The sequence below is a fragment of the Pan troglodytes genome, chromosome 15 (assembly GCF_028858775.2).
Source record: "Pan troglodytes isolate AG18354 chromosome 15, NHGRI_mPanTro3-v2.0_pri, whole genome shotgun sequence".
Taxonomy (NCBI): Eukaryota; Metazoa; Chordata; class Mammalia; order Primates; family Hominidae; genus Pan; species Pan troglodytes.
Window position 1 is genome coordinate 77,758,226 of NC_072413.2, and position 21,119 is coordinate 77,779,344.

At 36.8% G+C, this 21,119-nt stretch overlaps 1 protein-coding gene across 50 annotated transcripts in view; it reads left to right on the forward strand.

The window, feature by feature from the left end:
- The window catches only part of NRXN3 (neurexin 3), a 1,722,001-nt gene that overhangs the window by 1,638,557 nt on the left and 62,325 nt on the right, over positions 1–21,119 (forward strand). The window lies entirely within an intron of this gene.

Genomic DNA, 21,119 nt, shown 5'->3' on the forward strand with positions numbered 1-21,119 from the left:
TCTTTATACTAATTTTGTTAACTGTGTGTCGAGAAAACTTGTGCAACAATATAGTAAACACAAAATTAGTACTGTACCATGCCGTGTCAACAGCTGTGATGCTTCAAAATGTATCTACTGTGCTGAAGTTGAGAAGACTTTAGCAATCAGAAGCTTCAATGTGTTCCCCATTTGGACCCAGATACATTTTGATGTTTTATGGTCTTTCTTTATAGTGAGCTATATATGACCTAATGTCCAGCAGGCAATTGCAGTCCCTGATTATTTCCTATCAACTTTTCACAGTTGTCTGTTTTGAGACTTACTATAAGTTAAACATTTATATGTATATAATAGAGAACAGATATCATCGAATTTCTGTGTATGTTTAATAGAATTAATAGCTGGACTTGGGCCAGGATCTTATTTCTGCGAAGACTAAAATAAATAGAATTTTCTAGTTATTTTTTGCATTGCTTTCAGATTTTTTTCCTTTTAAGAAAAGGAAAGCCATTAAAAATTCTCTTTTGCTAATTCTAGAACATTTAAGCTTCATGAAAAAATAATCTAATAAAAATAAAAACCTTCCATTTCTGACCCCTAAATGATTTACAAGATTTCAAATCTGTTGAAGCCTGACTGCTTTGGTTTCTTGCAAGTGGAATTGGATCCAGGAAGTTCTGTGAGTTCATACCCTTAGTATGACACAGGGACATATCATTAATATGATAGGGCTTCCATTCTGGAGTGTAATCTGTTCCATTGGGAGCTCAGCTGTGTGGAGGGAAAGTAAATGTGATCTGGTCAGGGTTATTTTTTTTTGTTTTTTTTTTTTTCATATTTTTAGGTAATAATCTGTATGTGCTATGTGAGGTTTTAACCCTAAAAGGGCAGATACATCCGAACTATACCAGAACTTGGGTGCCATGTTTTCATTAATTTATTCATTCATTCATTCAATAAATATTTTTGAGCACTCAGGCAGGATACAATATATCTCTAGATTTGAGTCCTTCCTATTCTGTTTTTTTTTTTTTTAAGAAATTAGCTGTCAGAGAATAGAATAGTTTTGCTATCTAACTCCTCGCGAAATTCAATTCAACAGATATTTTTGAGAGTCAACTGTATATGTTAAGCATGTGCTAGATATTAAGGGTTCATATATTAATAGGTCACAATCCTCAATACATACATTAAATTAGCTTGTTTTGTGGCAAACACTTTAAGAAATCTAGGTTTTAATTTTATATATTTATTTATTTATTTATTTATTTTAAGATAAGGTCTCACTCTGTCACCTAGGCTGGAGTGCAGTGGCGTGTTTATAGCTCGTTGCAGCCTCAAACTCCCGGGCTCAAGTGGTCTTCCTGCCTGAGCTTCCCAAGTAGCTAGAACTACATGCACCACTATGCCAGCTAATTTGTTTTATTTTGTGTACAAATGCAGTTCTCACCATGTTGCTCAGGCTGGTCTCGAGCTCCAGGCCTCAAGAAATCCTCTCGCTTTGACCTCCCAAATGGTTTTCTTCCTTTCTTAGCAGTGATATCTCTATATGCAGCAATGTTTATCAAATCTGTAGATTTTAAGGCTTATCAAAATTGAGGCTTGGTCATTCTGAAATATTATCACCATCTTTCCTCAACTACTCACCCTGCCTCAGAAAGTCATCTCCACAGCAACATTCATAATAAGGCAGTGGGCTTTTCCTGATCTCAGCTTCAGATTCTCTAGCTCTATAGCTCCCCAGCTTATGGGTATATATTGCTATTTGTTATGAGACTTGAACAGCGTAAACCTGAATGGCCCCAAACTAAATCCATTTGTTTTCTAGAGGCCACACAGGTATTTTCTCTGATTCAGAAGCAGAGGACAGAAATTCAACACCAACATTTCTTGAGTAACATGGGGTGGGTGGGGAGATACCGTTTTTAAAACAATCTGTTGTGTTCTGTAAGGGAGCATGAGAGGAGATAAAGTGAGTGACAGAACCCCTACCTTGAAAGAGTGAACATGTAGCTCTAGGAGGCTGATATTGATTTCCTCCACATGTGATTATTCAACTCATCACATTTGAAGAATGAGCATTGCATTTTTCTAATTTTATTTACTCCATAAAGTATTCCTGGTGAGTGATCTGGATATACAGGGAAATACGTCAGTGGTATATTTAATACAAGAAGTAGGTAGATATTCCTAGTAATGCAGAGAGAGAAGAGGTTTGCCCAGAGGACCTGATTTCCACTAATGGGGATTACCTGCTTAGCACTATCAAGCCCTCTTTTTCATTACATAAGAAATATCTCCTCAGAAGTTCAAGACCAGCCTGGCCAAGAGGGTGAAACCCCGTCTCTACTAATAATACAAAAAATTAGCCAGGCGTGGTGGCGGGCGCCTGTAGTCCCAGCTACTCGGGAGGCTGAGGTAGAGAAGTGCTTGAACCCGGGAGGCAGAGGTTGCAGGGAGCCAAGATCGCGCCACTGCACTCCAGCTTGGGCAACAGAGTGAGACTCTCTCTCAATTAAAAAAAAAAAAAAAAATATATATATATATATATATATATGTATGTATGTATGTATGTATCTCAGGCTTCACAGTTTCCAAAAACAATACAGATTAAAATCAGAAATCAGTTTCTTGGGCAAGATTTGCACTGCCTAAAGAGAAGGGACCTACTGCCCATGCAGCAACAGATAATGGTGACATTTACACATCTTTGACATAAATTGCCAACCTTGCAATTCTACATTACCACTAAGATTAAAATTCTGGTTTTGAACACCCTAATTCACTGCCTCCATTTCTAAAACATTTTTCCAGGCCTTTTGCTTGATGGAAATACACTAAATTTGGCTAACTTCCTTGGCCTTGTTCTATCATACTTACTACTTTATCTTCTTTCACTTTGCCAGCAAGTTTATTATTTTCTAGCTGTCTTCGTTTATGAGGCATTTAATTTCTACAGGTTATTTCCTGATTAATTTACATCCATTTGAAGCTCTCACTTTTCATAAATTTGGGTAGTTTAGTGTGTGCTATAATTCAATTTTTATTTTCATGTGAGCATCAGATTTTAAATGAAATAATTTATTTTTTCTTCAAATCACATTGGGTTTTTAAACTGCTGGTTTTGAGTTAGGTATAAGCAATCGCCTTTCACTCTCAGAACTTACTTTTGTGCTTAAGGGTCACCACGGTTTGGTATAGATTAATCTTATTATATTTAGGAACAACGTAAATATTTTTGGAGTTTGGTCAATAGGAGTCTAGAAACCTTGCAAATCCAATGGAAGTCAAGTTTTCACGGTATATTTTTGCTGGTAAATATGTAGAGAAATTTAAAAAAATCCCAAATCATGAGAGCAAGGCATAAAGTAAAAGCTCAATTAGGATTTGTTGACTAAATTAGTTTGAAACAGAACTTTATATCTCTAACTTCATTTCCCCTTTAACAGCTAAAATTAAACCTGTTGGCTCATTTAAAATTTATGATTTCATATAATAGGGCTGCCCTGACAAAATCTATATTTTTAACAAATTTATTTTAGAATTTTTATTTCTTTATTTTGAGACTGGGTAACAAGACTGGCTAATTTTTGTATTTTTGGTAGAGACGGGGTTTCGCCATGTTGGCCAGGCTGGTCTCAAACTCCTGGGCTCAAGTGATCCATCCACTTCAGTCTCCCAAAGTGCTGGGATTACAGGCATAAGCCACTGTGCCTTGCCAAAACCTACATTTTTTTTTAACAAAATTATTCTCTGCTTTTTCCTATCCCTACCTTTTTCTGGGAACTAGATTCTTTTATAAGTCACAGATACAATCACATTTTCTGAATATGTGCTTCAAGAACCCAGAATTGAACCTTTAAACAATAAAGTTATAATAAAACCATCTGCATCAAATGAAGATATTCAGAAGTGTATCTGAATAGCTATCTAAAGGCGAGGGTCTGGATTTTAACTCGATTTATAAATGTTAATTGTGTTCTTCACAAAACAAATCAGTATCTAATACTTTAGATTCGTTCTTTGCATATAAACTGTTTCATTTCCAACTGCACTTCTGTTAATCTTAAATTGTGCAGTAAATTCATATTTCATTGTCCTTTTTCTCTTTGAATCCAAGAAGAAAAACGGATGAGCTGGAGAGCATTCAAATAACCCCTAGGAAAAGGATACCCTCATGAGATTATGGAAGCCAAATAGCAATTAAGATCATTAGTAAATTCACATTTGTAATCTAAAATGTGGGAATGAATTCTGAAATTCAGAGAAAATAATATAATTCACTTCCCATTTCTTCTCTTTCCCTTACCCCTGCTGCTATCCCTAGAATTCCCATCTTTGGAAATAGAGTAATAGTGAAAACAAATGTATTCTTGGATGAGCTTTTGTATAATTAGATATGATCAACTTCCTGGATTTTACATATTTATAGTTTCAAGATTCTAAAAGTCTTGGGGGCAGGAGGCCACAGAGCAGAGCGAAAAAAAAAAGTAATACTTTTATACCTAATAAGTGGGCATGGCAATACTTAACCACATTGATTCATCCAGTCGTTATCCAGGGGTATATTTTTCAGTTTGTCAAGTAGCTAGTTTTTCTGCCTTCACTTTTCTTAAATGTCCTTTGATCAAATCTCAAGGGACAGCACTTCCACCAGAGGGCAGACAGTAAAAGGAAGTGAAGATGAAACACATCCATCCATCAATAAGACTGTGCTAAGCAGCTTTTATAATGGTTGGGAAGGAGATGTTTAAACTAATGGCAGTAATATGAGATGACAAAATAATTGCTATTCCCAGAGTTGTTCTCAGGTATATTTTTACTCCTCAAATCTACAGTATTCACATTTGCATTTCGGTGTTACTGCTACTTAGTTCGTCTTTGTTAGCCCTACTATAATATACAACCCAAACTGAGTGAAATTTAAATCTGGCCTAACACCAAGATCACATCTAGTATTTTCCAGGTGGAACTGGATTCTTAATCTTTATCAGTCTGAGATGCCTCGGGAAAGTATCATCTGAAAATCTGGCACTGAGTTACTAAAAGCTCACCAAATCATTTTAATTTTTATTTGCTGGAACATGGTAGAAAATGCAGCTGAAATGTTAATAGATAATAATAATTTTCCAGTGAAGGATCAAGAGAAATTTATACCAGAATTTATAGATAACAAGTAAATGTGCTGATTGTTGGCCTTAAATATGATGTTTGAAATCTTATAGAGATACGTTTTGTCATTTGTGTCTTTGTCAAGTTTGAAGTTAGCAACCTGTATGTTTTTATTACACATAAGTCAATTTTATTTAACTATTTATTCACTTTAGATTTTTCTATATGAAAACTCATTAGCAAATAGAATCATGTTAAAATTTCATTAGTCAATGACTATTCAGAATATAGTACAAAAATAAATGTCCAAGTAAAATCTCATAGGAGTGTTGGAGTATGACAGATCTATAAATTCAATGGTCTGTAAATGCTATAAATTCTGATAAAAGGCTCAGATCCACTTAAACACTTTGACCAAAGAGATAATGGAAATAATCTAAGATAAGCATTTTAGCTTTGGAAGGAGAACTGTATATCAATAGAAAATTACTTAATTCATTATTATTGGCTGTGGACATCAGTCATTTTAAAATTTGAGTTACAATACATGTCTAATGCTCACAAAAGCAAATAGTTGTTCACATACTTAGGTCTAGGCTAAATCATATCCATTTTTCCACTGCCTTTATTGATCTATAAGTTAATAGAGTATGTTCATGGGAGTATAATGTTCCAGATTAATGATACAGTTTTTGTCTTTATTAACCCACCAAGTTATTTCACTTTTTTTTCTTTTCTTTTCTTTTTTTTTTTTTTGAGATGGAGTGTCACTCTGTCGCCCAGGCTGGAGTGCAATGGCGTGATCTCGGCTCACTGCAAGCTCCGCCTCGTGGGTTCACGCCATTGTCCTGCCTCAGCCTCCTGAGTAGCTGGGACTACAGACGCCCGCCACCACGCCCGGCTAATTTTTTTCTATTTTTAGTAGAGACGGGGTTTCACCATGTTAGCCAGGATGGTCTCAATCTCCTGACCTGGTAATCCACCCACCTCAGCCTCCCAAAGTGCTGGGATTACAGCCGTGAGCCACCGCGCCCGGCCAGTTATGTCACTTTTTTATAACAGCCCCAACCCAACCCAAGTTATTTTTTAAACCATTGCAGTAACTATGTGCTTTTAAAATCCTCAATGGTGAAATGCTTTGAAAATTAGGGTAAGAACAGAAATATAAGAATAGGAAAGATCTACTAATTAGCTCTTGCACTTTAGGCTGAGGAATAGTGTGCCTAATATATGTGGCCCATAGATCAACTATTGTGGATTTCATAACAAATATATTTAATTAAAAAATGAAAAAAATTCTATCCAACTCCATTACCCAAGATTTTTTTAGTAGGTTGGAGAGCGAGGCAGGGGAATCCATAAAATCAATGTGTGAGTGTATATACTTCTATCTGAAAGTTTGATAAATCTCTTCTATATGTAACACTTTTGAGTAACTATTACATGTAGGCACTAGAATAGGTGCTGGGAAAACAAAAGTATTTTGCTTCAGAAATATCGCTTCCAGAAGTTCAGTTTATTAGGAAAGGCAGATATAATAAGAGGAATAAAAGGAAGGGAAGAAACAATGAGGACAATGAATGGAAATGCCCACGATATTATCAGCACCCTAAGGATGTTGGAGCACTCCAATTCAGTGAACAGCATACCTTATCAGGGATATGCAAGAAAAAAAAATCACACAAGATGATGCCAAGCAGTGACAGATTCAACTAACCCCAAGGAGCATTCTTCTGTATTTTAGTTTGGTGACACAGAATTCTCATTTATTATGATTGAAGAATTAGTACAGTTCAGTAAAGTAAAAAAGCAACACTCTTTTGGAATTAGTACAGCTCGGTAAAGAAAAAAAGCAACACTCTTTTGGGGACTTCACATATACAGTATGGTCAAGGGCCACACCATTTTTAGGTAATAGGGTAAAGGATGGACATGTTGAAGGGAGAATTTCAATCTGAACTCATGAGAACTTCCTGATTCCAAATGCCAGTGCAAGTGGTACATAAGGAGTGAGCTTAATGACGTCATTAAGCAAGTCCCCCAAAAATAAATAAAGAGGGATTGGGTTTTAAAAGAGAAGTTTTTATGGGATTTATTCTTTTTATTCTACATTTTTCTTCCATAAGCCCCAAGTATATGTACTGTGTGTGTATATATATATGATATGCACATATGCAAATAATATACTGCCTGTCACTCCATATATATGTAGACACAGTATAAGTGATAGTAGACTAACGTAATCAGAGATTAACAGCCCCTACCATCAGTCATGTGTTTACACAGAAATTCACGCCATCATTCTTAACCAGCATCAGCCAACATAGACATGCATGATACTGTTTTAACTTGGCAAACAAAGCATGTTGATTTTTCTTTAAGATTTCTTTATCATAATTATAATGGTGACTCCATAATTCAGTTATCCTTGGGAGGGGTGGAAAGAAAAAATTATACAGATATATCTATCCGTATATGCACATTCCTGTGTATATATATAAATAGATATATACCTTGTATATATTTGAAGAACATTTTGTTGTTTCACCTCATCTTGTGCCGCATGAATTTTTGGTGATTCAATTTATTTTGTTTTCATATTTACTATTTTGATCATTATGGCTATTTTTAACTCATTGCTATACTTTTATGAATAACTATAATCATTATTTTCAAATACTGAGAGATATATAGATATACAAATCAAACAAGGCAAAAAAATCTTTTCTTGCCATCCTAATCTCAAATTCCTCCCCTTTCAGCATATCCCTCCAGTATTTATCTCAAAACAAAACAAACCCCAACGAAATTCAAGAAAGTTGTGTACAAAAGAATGAATACTGTGTTTTCCTCTTCCTCCTTCTATGCATATTTTTCCTTTTAATTTCCGTTTCTTTCCTTTTTATTTACCCCCATATCTGCATGGACCACTTGCCTTTACTTTCCCCTTTATGACAATGTAATTAATTGAAAAGATAAAAGAAGAGTCAGAAAAAAATAAAAGAAAAACACATAGAAACGACAGAGAAACACACCCCTCTCCACAAATTTCAGATGGCATAAAAAGAATTTTATTGCAGATATAGAATATTTGTTGTATCTTTTATTTCTGTCTGGACAAGCCCAGGATCATTGTGTGGCATGCCGTGACAAGTTTTGTAGCTAATCAACTAACCATGGCCTCCATCACCAGTGCATGACATCATCTTGTGTTTCATCCTAGTGACACATCTAGGCTAACCCAGCAAGTCCAGTGTATGAGTTGTGGGAATTACATTCTTTTGTAGTTATAATTTCATGGGTCCTTGTTATTATTATTATTTCCATTGGATCATGACAGCCCTAAGAGCTGCTCTCGCGGCATCTCTGTATGGTTTTGTTCTTGTGTTTTCTTTTCTTGGCACAGCAGTCAAGCATGTGTCTCTTGTTTGGCACATCTGTCTTGCCATCTTGTCTTGTCCACTGTCGTGGTATTGTTCTGTGATTCTGTTCTCTGTAAGATGTGATTTGAAATCCTCTGCCTTTATTTCTCACTCTCCTATTGTCTCTACTTTTAACCTTACCCCTAGGGAACTTCACAAAGAAGCAAAACAAACTTTCAGTCACATTGTAAGGCTGATCACTGGTTTGCATCTGGAAGTCATAAGTTGTACTTTTTACCTGACTTAAAGAGGAAAAACTTACAGTGGGAAACTACTGATAATTATACTCAAAAAACAGCAAACTGATCAACGACAATAAGAAACCCTTGTTGATTATTTTTGGTATGATTAAATGGGCTTACTGTTAAAGGGACTTCATGTAAGATCTAATTTCCAAAGAGTTTTTTTCATAAATTATCAGTCTTCTAGTCAGAAACTTTTCTTCAGGAGCAGATCAACGGAAGATGTTTTTCGGAAATTGTTAGTGAGGGAGCATCATTTCTGCTGTGTAGAACAGTGCCTGTTCCTGAATTGGGGAGGAACTTTATGGAAATCTGCAAATGTTTTATTACAAAATGCATTTATGTTTATGTATTAAAATATAAATGTGTTCAGCAAGGCATCTGAGGATGGGAAAAAAAAAAACTTTTTAACTCACTGGTTCCACCTCATGCATATTTGGAGGTAAGATTATCTTTTGATCTTTCTGAGTCAACTGATATACATTTTACTTTTTTATTTTTTAATTCATGGAAGCATTAGAGAGCCAACAGTTCAACTTTGACCTAAATTCATTCTTTTTCCATTCCAGAGAACACGACGTACATAATAGCTTTAGTTCTGAGAATAGAGTCTGAATTTGAGACAAACGTAGAAGGAAGTGCCCAGTTAATTATCCAAATGTTGGACTCTACCTGTGATTATCCAGGCGATTTGATGCTTTACTTGGAAGGATTTGATTAGTTGGATACGAACAGCATGAAAATGACACTTTGTAACAACTTTCCCTCTTTAAGGGTTGAGCACGAGAATATCAAATAGGTATAAAAATGAGTAATAGGTGATATATTAATAGATTAAAGATTATTCAATAGGCCTAAAGATTTCAGATGAAAAATCTGTATTTGTAATCTGAAAAAGAGAAAGCATATCCAGACCTGTGGTTTTCTGATGAGATCTTTCAGTCAGGCCAGGGTAGCTATTGGTTTTTCTTAAGGGTAAGGGGAAAAAGGCCAAGGATGAGGAACTGGATGGCTCTGTGGACTAAGAACAACTTTCTGATGAAAGAAGGAAGGGAAACAAGAAAGGTGAAGAAAGAGGAGGAGGGAAATGTAAAAGAAAGGAAGGAGGAAAGGAAGAGATATTGATTATGAGCCAGGTAAAGCTGCTTGCTGATAAATATTTTAAAACCAGCACACACACAGAGCTCTAATTTGCAGTTTTCCAGTTTCTGCATGGTGTAAAATATTCCCACCATGGCTGATTTCTAGCTACCAATATGACAGCCCTAAACTCGGAATTGGGAAGTGTCCTTGCTTGTACACAATTATATGGCTTTTTCATCATACGTACACTATAGACATCAAGAACCTCATAGATAATAGTAAAATTTAGTAAAATAATTAGGAAGTACCGAGTTTTAAGTTTTTAATTACCTGTTTTTAATATACTTGTAACTTTATATATATTAACTTTTGAAAATGGCCATGTTTTAACAACCAGCTTGCAAATTTCCTAGAAATTTTGCAATCAGTTGTCATAAACTGGCTCAAGCACACCACTAGCCCAGGTACTATACTGGGTACATGAAAACATAGTATTTTATTTAAATCTCATTTTAAGTTATTGTGAGATAAAAACTACCTTGGTCATCTTACAGTTGAGAAAATTGGGATTTTAAGTTTCCTTGTTCAAGGTTATGGTAGAGGTAATATTCAAGTCCAAATCTGTTTGAAAATAGACACTTTCTATTACAGTGTGCCAGTCATTCTTTCAGCACTTCTCAAAGCACTAAGTTGTCGAATTTTGACACACCCCTTTGTGGAGCTTAGCATGACTTGGGTTTCCCTATTCCCTCAAGGAGGTCCTTGGCTTTAGCTGTCATAGATAAAATGGAGTTTAAATGTATTATGGTTTTGTCAAAGGCAAAATGAAGACAGTGAAACAAAATTAGAACTGCTGATTACTCTGTTTGTAAATGCCACCAAAGTTATGACCATGTCTTCATGAGAATGTCCACTTTGACTAATTTTGTTTCCTCCAAATATTCCTCTTTTACTAACATTGACAATGAACAGGATATTTCTTAGGTTTTCAAATTCTGTCTCTTGAGCTTTGGAAAGACTATCCCAGATACATTTTCTGAGCACATAGAATCTATAGCATGATTCCATTACATAGTTAGGTTTTATAACTTTTAAACTCTAATGAATTTTATTTAGTTACAGTATGTAATGCATGTTAATTAACCAACTGCACAGTGAAATATGTCAATGCCCTTTGCTTCCACATTTTCTAATAGAGTAAGCTAGTATATTAACATTTAAAACAGCATGAGAACCATAGTACTGCAGAAAGCAACTGCAGTTTTTAAAAAGATCATTTTATTGTAAGATACTTAATCATTGCTCTGTAAAAGAGTTTGAGAGGTCTGGGAATTAAAAAGGAAAGTGTTGCAGCTTTTTAGTCCTTCTAATTTGACAAGATAGATAATTTGATTGGGTTTCTGATAGTGCAGTATTTTGCTTTAATTTGGTGCGAAGTTTAGTTGCCCCCATAATAATAATTATTATTATTATTTCGGTCACTCTGTCACCTATGCTGGAATTTAGTGGTGTAATCTCAGCTCACTACAACTTCCACCTCCCGGATTCAAGCAATTTTCCTGCCTCAGCCTCCTGAGTATCTGGGACTACAGGCGTGTGCCACCATACCCAGCTGATTTTTGTATTTTTAGTAGAGACGGGGTTTTACCATGTTGGCCAGGCTGGTCTTGAACTCCTGGCCTCAAGTGATCTGCCTGCCTTGGCCTCCCGAAGTTCTGGGATTACAGGTATGAGCCACCATTCCAGGCCTCCCTATAGTAAACTTTCGATGGCAGCATACACAACATTGAATAAAGTCCTTTGAAGTGATTTCTAGGCTTTTTCCTATAGGTTTGCCACTGCTACAACTTTGTTTCATCATTCAGTGAATATTAGCACTTCCTTTAATGAAATATAGTCTTAAGTACTTCACATTGTTAACTACTTTAATCCTCACAGCAATCATGTGAGAGTCTATTCTTATTATCTCCATTTTAAAGATAAGTAAATGGAGGCACAGAGGAGCTAAGCAAATTATCAAAGTCACACAGCAAGGAAGTAGAAGAAATGGGATCTGAACCCAAGCCAACTGCCCCCAGCATGGACACCCATCACTATGCTATCCTGTCTCTTACGTAGTGCTTATTTTCCATTAACCTAAATATATGAAATAGCTGCCAGCCTCCTTGATAATAAAAGAAAGTCTGTGTATTGAATGTATTACATGGTTGGGAAGTAGTTGATAAATGGGTTAGTTATTATGTATCAAAAAGGCTTTAAGAATCTTGGTTGATGGGGGTTATAAAATTGTTCCATTATGATTTATTCAAATAACTGTGGTTAAAACAAGTTACCCTGGTTTCCCATAAGGAGGAATGACTCCAATATTGGAGAGAAATACCAACACTTATGTGAGGTGAGTCTCCCTTGATGTCACCTATGCAATAATATGTGCACTTGGGCTTTTTTTTTTTTTTTTTTTTTTTTTTGAGACGGAGTCTCGCTGTCACCCAGGCTGGAGTGCAGTGGTGCGATCTCGGCTCACTGCAAGCTCCGCCTCCCGGGTTCACGCCATTCTCCTGCCTCAGCCTCCCGAGTAGCTGGGACTACAGGTGCCCGCCACCACGCCCGGCTAATTTTTTGTGTTTTTAGTAGAGACGGGGTTTCACCGTGTTAGCCAGGATGGTCATGATCTCCTGACCTCGTGATCCGCCCGCCTCGGCCTCCCAAAGTGCTGGGATTACAGGCGTGAGCCACCGCGCCCGGTCGCACTTGGGTTTCTAGCTCATTATTCATGATCAATTCTGTTCAAAACATATGCTCAGACAACAGCCACCTTTAACTGATGTTAGGAATCTAAGAATAGAGGCTCGTAGCGAGAGCTTGGGTTAAGATACTGCATTTTCTTTATTTCAGAAATAAATATGTTCCTTAGAACACAGTGATTTAGGTGTTACAGCTAAAAGAAAGCAAAAACAACAACAACAACAACAACAACAACAACAACACGAACTTGTATTTCTTATCTTAGACCCTTTCTGACACCCACATGCTCTTGACATCTCTTAAAATTGTACCCATTTGTTTACCCTCCCCTTTTCCTCACTTCCTTGCATTATGCATCCAAAACTATTTTAAAAGCCAAAACACACACACACTTTTTGTGGGTCTTTGAGTTTCCTATGCAAGAAAAGAATCTTAAAAGGAGTTATAAAGAACTAAAAATCACAATTAAAAAGGAAACATAATTTTAAAACTGTGTTTGCTTTTATTATAATCGTTATTCCAAGGCAAGTATGGCCTGCACAAGCATCTGAGGATTCCATTACAAATTATATCAGTCTCAACCCATCCCGAATCCAGATCATAAACTCATAAACTGGAAAGTGTGTATAGTTGAAAATGTTTGCATACTCTCTGTCCTAGAGCAGTGCTTCCATCTTAGCTTTGAAGCACAGAGACCTCTTCTTACTAAAAGATCATGAAAACTGGCAATACTGTATTGCCCAGTGTTAAAATTTGTCAGATTAATTACCCAGAGCCAAAGTTAGCAAACTTTTTTTCTGTAAGGGCTGGGGTGTAAGTATTTTACACTTTGAGGGTCTTACAGTCCCTGCCCTATCTCCTCAATCAGCTCTTATAATGACACATAGCAGCCATGGAAACAGATAAATGAGCAGGGCTGTGTTTTCATGAAAGTTGATTTACAAAAGCAGAGATGGAGCTGGATTTGGCTTAGAGGTCATAGTTTACCCCAATCTAGAGAAGTCCCATAGGTTAAAAATGTATAGTCTTTTTTTTTTCTTTTTAATAGATAAGACCTTCTTGCCCATTTTATAGTCGATCCCAACATTTGTTGAGTTCTCCACTAAGTACATGAGACCACATAGGATACAACAGGACATTAAAAGCTTTTTTTTTTTTTTTTTTTTTTTTTTTTTTTGAGATGGAGTCTTTTTCTGTCACCCAGGCTGGAGGGCAGTGGCACAATCTCGGCTCACTACAACCTCCGCCTCCCAGGTTCAGGCAATTCTCCTGCCTCAACCGCCTGAGTAGCTGGGACTAAAGGCGTGAGCCACCACACCCAGCTAATTTTTGTATTTTAAGTAGAGACGGGGTTTCACCATGTTGGCCAGACTGGTCTCGAACTCCTGACCTCGTGATTTGCCCCCCTCGGCCTCCCAAAGTGCTGGGATTACAGGCATGAACCACCGCACCTGGCCCTAAAAGTTCATCTTTAAGGACATTTCCCACCTTTGTTTTAGATATGCCACTATCTCAGACATGAAACACAATAACAAACTAAACCAGGGTCATCTCCACCCAGCTTGTACACTACATCTTTGGGTAGGAGCTTAACGTCTTGCCCTTCGCTTTGCCAGTGTGTCTTCTGAGCTCCCCACCTCTGCTAGGTGTGGGCTGCATTCACCCCCAATTTTAGACCTCTTTGGCAGTAGCTTCCTTGATCTCCCGCCCACATACTGTGTCATATCCCAGTAATTCTTCCCCAAACCTTGGCTATGGGTTATTGAGCTGACAAATGTCTAAATGACTGAGATACGATTTCACAACCTGCTGAGAGCCTCTTCTTTCCCTGTACTCTTTGATTTGTAGCTTTATAAGTTTTGTGAGGAAAGTGGGAAAAACATTCTTGGTGACACAGGCAGTGAATGAGGAGGACACAATGGAGTGGGCACCATATCTAGGACTCCTGCCTGCATTGCGAGCAAAAGCATGTATTTATATCTTAGCCCTCTGAATGTTAGAGGTAGCAGATTATACAGTATGGTGCAGGAAGGAGCATCCTATGTCCTGAGGTGAATAACGTGTTCTACCACCTGGCAGCAGATTAGACCAGATCAGGCTATGAGAATACAGGTTCACAGCCAGATTTAGTACTACCAGCCAGATTTAGTACTACTGCAAAAATGGCTTTTCCTTAAGAAGTTTTTGTTTCTAACTTTTATTTTAGGTTTATGGGTACATGTGAAGGTTTGTTACCTATGTAAACATATCATGGGGTTTTGTTGTACATATCATTTGATCATCTAGGTATTAAGCCCAGTATCAAATAATTATCTTTTCTGCTCCCTCCATCCTCTCACCCTCCCTGCTCAAGTAGACTCCATTGTCTGTCGTTTCCTTGTGTTCCTAAGTCATCATTTAGCTCCAACTTGTTGAGAACATGCAGTATAAGTTAATGCTTACTCTCTTTAACATCTTTCACATTAGAAATCTATGGAGAAGAAATATGAAAGACTCATATATAAACATGGGGCAAACCATGAAGCTAAATCTTAATGTATCCCAAACCCCAGAGGGAGCATAAGGTTAACTTTGGGGGGCCAGGGTGCTTAGTGATAACATTATGAGCTTTCTACATTAGCAGGGCCCCCTGGTGTGGTTTTGTGCCTGGAGTTGTAAGGTTCTGAACTACAAAGAAAGCAAACAAAATGAAGAGATGATGCAAGGAGGCAAAAAAGATGGAGGCATTAGGAAAGGCTTTGAGGGCAGGAGGCACGGGGTCATCTTCTAAAATAACCTATTGGAATGCATGTTCTAATAAGCTTTGAAGATCAAAGAGATTAACAAGAACAAGAGGAAAACAAGGGTAAATTAGGCACTATTGATGGCCTGACAAGGACTTTTTTCTCCCTTTCTGCTTACAATAACCTCTCATTTTACCATGTGGCTAGTTGGTTTGTTTACTTGTTTGTTTACACTTACTCATTACTAGCTTTCCCTATAAAGCAAGGGAAAACACTCTGTCCCCAGGGGCCAGCTGCATAACATGAATAGATGAAATAGACCAGACCAGATGCGATCTGCAGTCATGGGAACTCTGAACTGAAGAGAACATGCCCTCATTTAAAGGCATCCAAATGAAACATTTTAAAAACGCTAAAATAAAGAGACCCCATGAAGGTCAAACAAGGCATAATGAGACACACAGTGTTTTTTATTCTTTTGTTTCTTAAATTCCTTTAAATATAGCCCTTTCATAAATTTGGCAGGATGTGCTCTCAGTAAAATTTCTGGTTGAGTAAACTCTTGGTGACATTATCAAATTAAACAGCAATCCCTTCCAAATTCCCCTAAAGCTAAGACCTTTTTTTTTTTTTTTTTGCATGTCTTTTTTTCTCTGATAATCCCAGAGTTTATATAACCTCAAACTATAAGCTTGATGAATTTTAGAGTTCATTGTAATGCTTTTGGTTTAGGTGACAAAACTGATGCCTACAAAGGTAAATTGATTTGCTGAAGGTCATGGACCTAGTCTTTATTGGAGTTGTAATTCAATCCCACATGTCCTAAATCTTTAATCCATGCCATTTTATTGATATTATATATTAAGATTTTTTTATTGTATATCCAAAGATTTCTATTCTACACTGAGGTAACATCCAACAGAGAATTCAGAAGTAGTATGAAATTGATTATCTTCCCTCTACTGGACATTGTTGCCATACAAGACGATATCATTGACCCACTTAGGGCTCAAATATACAACTCTGTATTATTTTAGTCACAAAGGGAACTAAGATTATAGACAAGTTGTGAAGCAGTTAGTGGGGACTAGAAGTCTCCTGTGGCACAGACTCAAATATATGCTCTAGTGATGTGTTCTCAGTCATGTTATCTGCCCACACAGAGGACAGATTAAGCAACCTAGAGTACTGGTTCCCAAGCTCGAATTTAAAAGTAGTACCAGTCTATGCCAAAGCTTTCAGTGACCCATAGTGAAATGAGAAAAGCAAGGACAATATGGTGAGTCTGCACAAAGTCAAATTTACAGAACTGCCCTATATTTGGATACTGTATCATGTTTTTTTGGATGGCTAAAATCAATGTCTTTTACAAAAGCAGCATTTTGTTACTATGTATAGCATTCTTAATCAGCAAAATAAAGGTTGGCAATGGTATGTCAGTCCTTCCCTACAGTTTTTCTTTGAAGTTTTTTTCTCAGGCATTGAAAACAAACATCCAAAAAAACAAAAAAAACAAGAGTTTTAAAGTTTTAAAGTGTTCTCTATGTTGCCACATTAGATTGAGTAGATTTCAAAGACTGAAGGCCTTTTTACATGTAAAATTTTATTGTGAACTAATAATGATGATGTTAAGACCCATCTATTTTATTGAGGTCCCAGGAAGTTACCAGTTTAAGCATCCGTCACTTAGATAACAAGCATTAAGGTAATTTTTAATTTCAGTTAAAAAAATAGATTAAAGGCACAAAATAGATTTCCAAACAAACAAACAAACAAACAAAAACAAAAAAAGCCACCCTAGGATAAATATAATTAGAAGGCCAAGATCAGTTTAGAAGTCTACTTAAAGAAAGACAGAAACTTCTAAGGACTGTGTGGAAAGATAATTCATGCCTATAAAAAAGTCTCTGTGCTAACTCTAGATTTTTTTCACTGTAAGCCTTATAACAAAGGAGAGCGAGCTATTTTGGAAAGCTGAATTAGCCTACATTTGAGCTAACATGATCCATCTTTGTGTCAAGAGAAGGTCAAATATTATAGTCCCCAGCCAAAATAAGGCATGTGATCTACATCAAAGGCAATTCCTGAACGTGTATCTACAGTTCTCATCCCCTCTCCTCTTTTTTGTCTCTTGGGTAATCTATACCAATAACCTCCTGATTCATGAAATTTATTATCTAAATATTGAAAATATTACACTAAATTTAGCCTAATAAAAATTCATGCCAAATTTACTGAGTATTTATTGGAAATCAGAGACTTAAGGTCCTGAATCAGGTGTAAGAATTATATTATCAATAACAGACTTAACAGTGATTATCTCTAGGTGGTGACCGATATTTTGGTAATCATACTCCAAAACATCTATATAGAAATTGGGCATGGTGGCTCATGCCTATAGTCCCAGCTACTTGGGATGCTGAGGTGGGAGGATTGCTTGAGCCTGGGAGGTCAAGGGTGCAGTGAGCCATGATCACACCACTGCACTCCAGCCTGGGCAACAGAGTAAGACCCTGGCTCAAAAAATGAAACAGAACAACAACAAAAATCGATGCAGAGCATGTATTACATTTGTAATCAGAGAGAAGGGATATCTGTTATTTCTTAAAATATAGAAGAGTATACTAGGAGACCAGCAAGGGAAATGTTTTAATATTTAGATATGGAAGCTTTGCCAGACCTGTAATTTTTTAAAAATAGTGAATCCTTTTTCCTGGGTTGAATTATGATGTATGGCCCTGCAAGGAAAGCTGCTGGAGGAATTCAAAGATGATGATGATGATGATGATGATATGCAGGGCTCTACATAGCTTAACACATTAGTTCCATAAGGTCAGTTCTGTTCATCAAGTGACAAATTGTCCATGGATACACCAGGTGGTAATGCAGCAGCAGTGGGCACAAGCTATCCTGTAAATGACCCATTACCAGAAAGTTTAAAATTTCTGCTTGGAACCCAGGAACACAGATGGAACACGAAGTGGCTTTCACCAGAGTCTTGGGAATATGCTTGATCCTTTAACCCAGCTTCGGGTGTTGTGTACATACTTAATGCCTGAACAGTTCTCATCTGTACATCTGCTGGTTAGATGAAAAGATGCAGTTGCAGACAAGTAATTTAAAACTTTACATTCATGTCTCTCTACCTCCCTCTTCCTCTTCTGTCTCTCCCTCGATAGGATGTCCAGAAAATTAAACCAGCTGCAGATTAATTGAGACTCTCTTCCATGTAGGGAACATCTGTCACTGCAGCTACAAAGATTATATTAATGAATTAAAACATTTGATTACCTTTAATCCAAGAGAATGCAGCAGTCTCTTTAGTCATTTAGTTTATCAGGGTTTTTTGATGGTTCTTTTTTTCCACGTGCATCTTATGACTATAGTCCACCCCTGAAGCTGTGAGATCTTTCAGCAGATGTTGTTTTCCATATCTTTACCCTTTCCGTTGTGGAAGGGGGAAAAAGCCCTCAGAAAAGCAATTTTGGAGGAGGCAGAAAAGGTTTCCATCATGAACATACTTTTAGAAACAGCTGGTAAAACAAATGGTCCAAGTGCAATGCCTGGAGCATATCTGTTCAAACAAGGTTGTTTAAAGATAAAAGCACCCACTTCTAAATATCAGCATTAGTAGTGATTTCCACACGTATATTTAAGAGATGGAAGAGCTTGTGAAGACTTTTTGATTTCTATTTTGTTTTCTGAGACTTCTTTAACTCTTTTGGTTTTGTTAGTATTTGAATTTATCAGAAGCTGCTCAAATTGTTAAAACTGTATCATTATATGTAAAATATATAAATTTACATATAATGGATGCATAAAGATTTGCTTTCTTATTCTAAGAATGTTCTTATTTGATAACATCTATGCATAGTCCAGAAGATTGACATGGAAAACTGATAATGTACTTAGGTATTACCAATCCTGTAACCCAATTTGTGAAAAGGTCAGGCACTCCTACTAAAGAACAAACGTTTGTATTTGTAGCATTTAAAAATCGGATTTTATTTTGTATTTGCTACATTTGGAGTCAACCTTATGCCCTTCCCTTGTAATGACTTCATTTGTTTACCAGGCTGTTTTGTTCTGCATCCTCTGCCAAATGCCATTACGTAACTTCCTTTGTCAGACCAATTGGTGAAATAATTCTTTGTGTGCTTTTTTTTTTTTTTTTTTTACGTCAGTCCAATTTTCAAATTATATGTCGATTTTCTGAGTCAGGCATTGCACAAATGCTGATTTGTTATGCTTGAACTCGATAAATGTGTGTTCACCCTATCAGTTGTCATTCATGCTGACTGCTTCCTCTACTCTCTTCACTCTGATTCTGTTTTCATTTAAGAAAATTTCAGAAGTAGTGAAGCTAGGAGAGTTAATGAGTAGCCACGTTGACCCTAGTAGGATCTTTCTTACCCATTGGAGAAAAGCCCTGTTTTAAAACGATGCACAAAGAATAAGCTTCAATGTCTTCCTCTCCTCAACCCCAGCATGGAGCACAATGCTTATGTGGTACACGGAAGTGAGAAATTTAAGAAGTGCTTCACTTTAACTTTTCTCAATAAGTAAATAAAACTGTCTTTTCTAGAGTCCAACACATCCCAAAGTGTGTGACTTTGCTATTTTACCTTAAACTGACTACTCTCTGAATAGTTTTTCATGTTATATAGTCTGAGACTTTTCTTTCCATCCTGCTGGTGCTGGAAGACATGATCATAACTACTCACAACCCAGATCTTAAAATATATATATTGTTACACTTTTATATACTTGTATTAAAGCATCAGTTAGTAAGTTTCATGGTTGTTTCTTCTGATGTAAAAGTAACTCTAGTTATAGATCCTCGAGCACATGTCACACTGAAAACCTAATCACAAAGTCAAAATATGTGTATAAATATTAGCTTGATTATGTGTCACATGTACCCCAAATTACACATATATATACCTTCCTCAAAGATTTTTTTTTGTGGGGGGACAGTCTCACTCTGTAATCCAGGCTAGAGTGCAGTGGTGCGATCTCGGCTCACTGCAACCTCTGCCTCCCGGGTTCAAGCGATTTTCCTGCCTCAGGCTCCTGAGTAGCTGAGATTACAGGCACCTGCTACCATGCCCAGCTAGTTTTTGTATTTTTAGTAGAGGGGTTTCACCATAGTGGCCAGGCTGGTCTCAAACTCCTGGCCTCAGGTGATCTGCCTGCCTTGACCTCCCAAAGTGCTGAGATTACAGGCGTGAGCCGCTGTGCCCAACCTGAGATTTTTTTTTTAAACCTTGGATTTTCAAATAACTTTATAGTTGGAGAAAAGTTGCAAGAATAGTATATGGAATTCGTTATGTCCTTACTCAGGTTCACCAATTGTTAACATTTGCCACATTTGCTTTACCATTCTCTATATGTGTGAGTGTACATGCACACATGAGCCATTTGAGAGTATGCATACAAAACATATTTATGTAGATATGTATTTCCCCCTGAACCATTTGAAACTCAGTTGTAGTCATCATTCCTTTTTTAAATAATTCAGTGTGTATTTCCTAACAAGGACTTTCTCTTACAAAATCAGAGTACAGTGATCAAAATCAGTAAATGTAATCTTGACACAAAATCTCACCTAGAGTACGTATTCACATTGCACCAGCGTCTGCATAATGGGCTTTGGGATTATTTTTTCCCAGTCTGTGATCCAATCCAAGATCACACATTGCATTTAGTTGTCAAGCTCACCAACTTTTGAAGCATCTTCCTGATACGTTATTTTATTCCCCCACTTGTTTACTGGTCACAGACCAGTAAGAGCAAGTAAACTTCTTAAA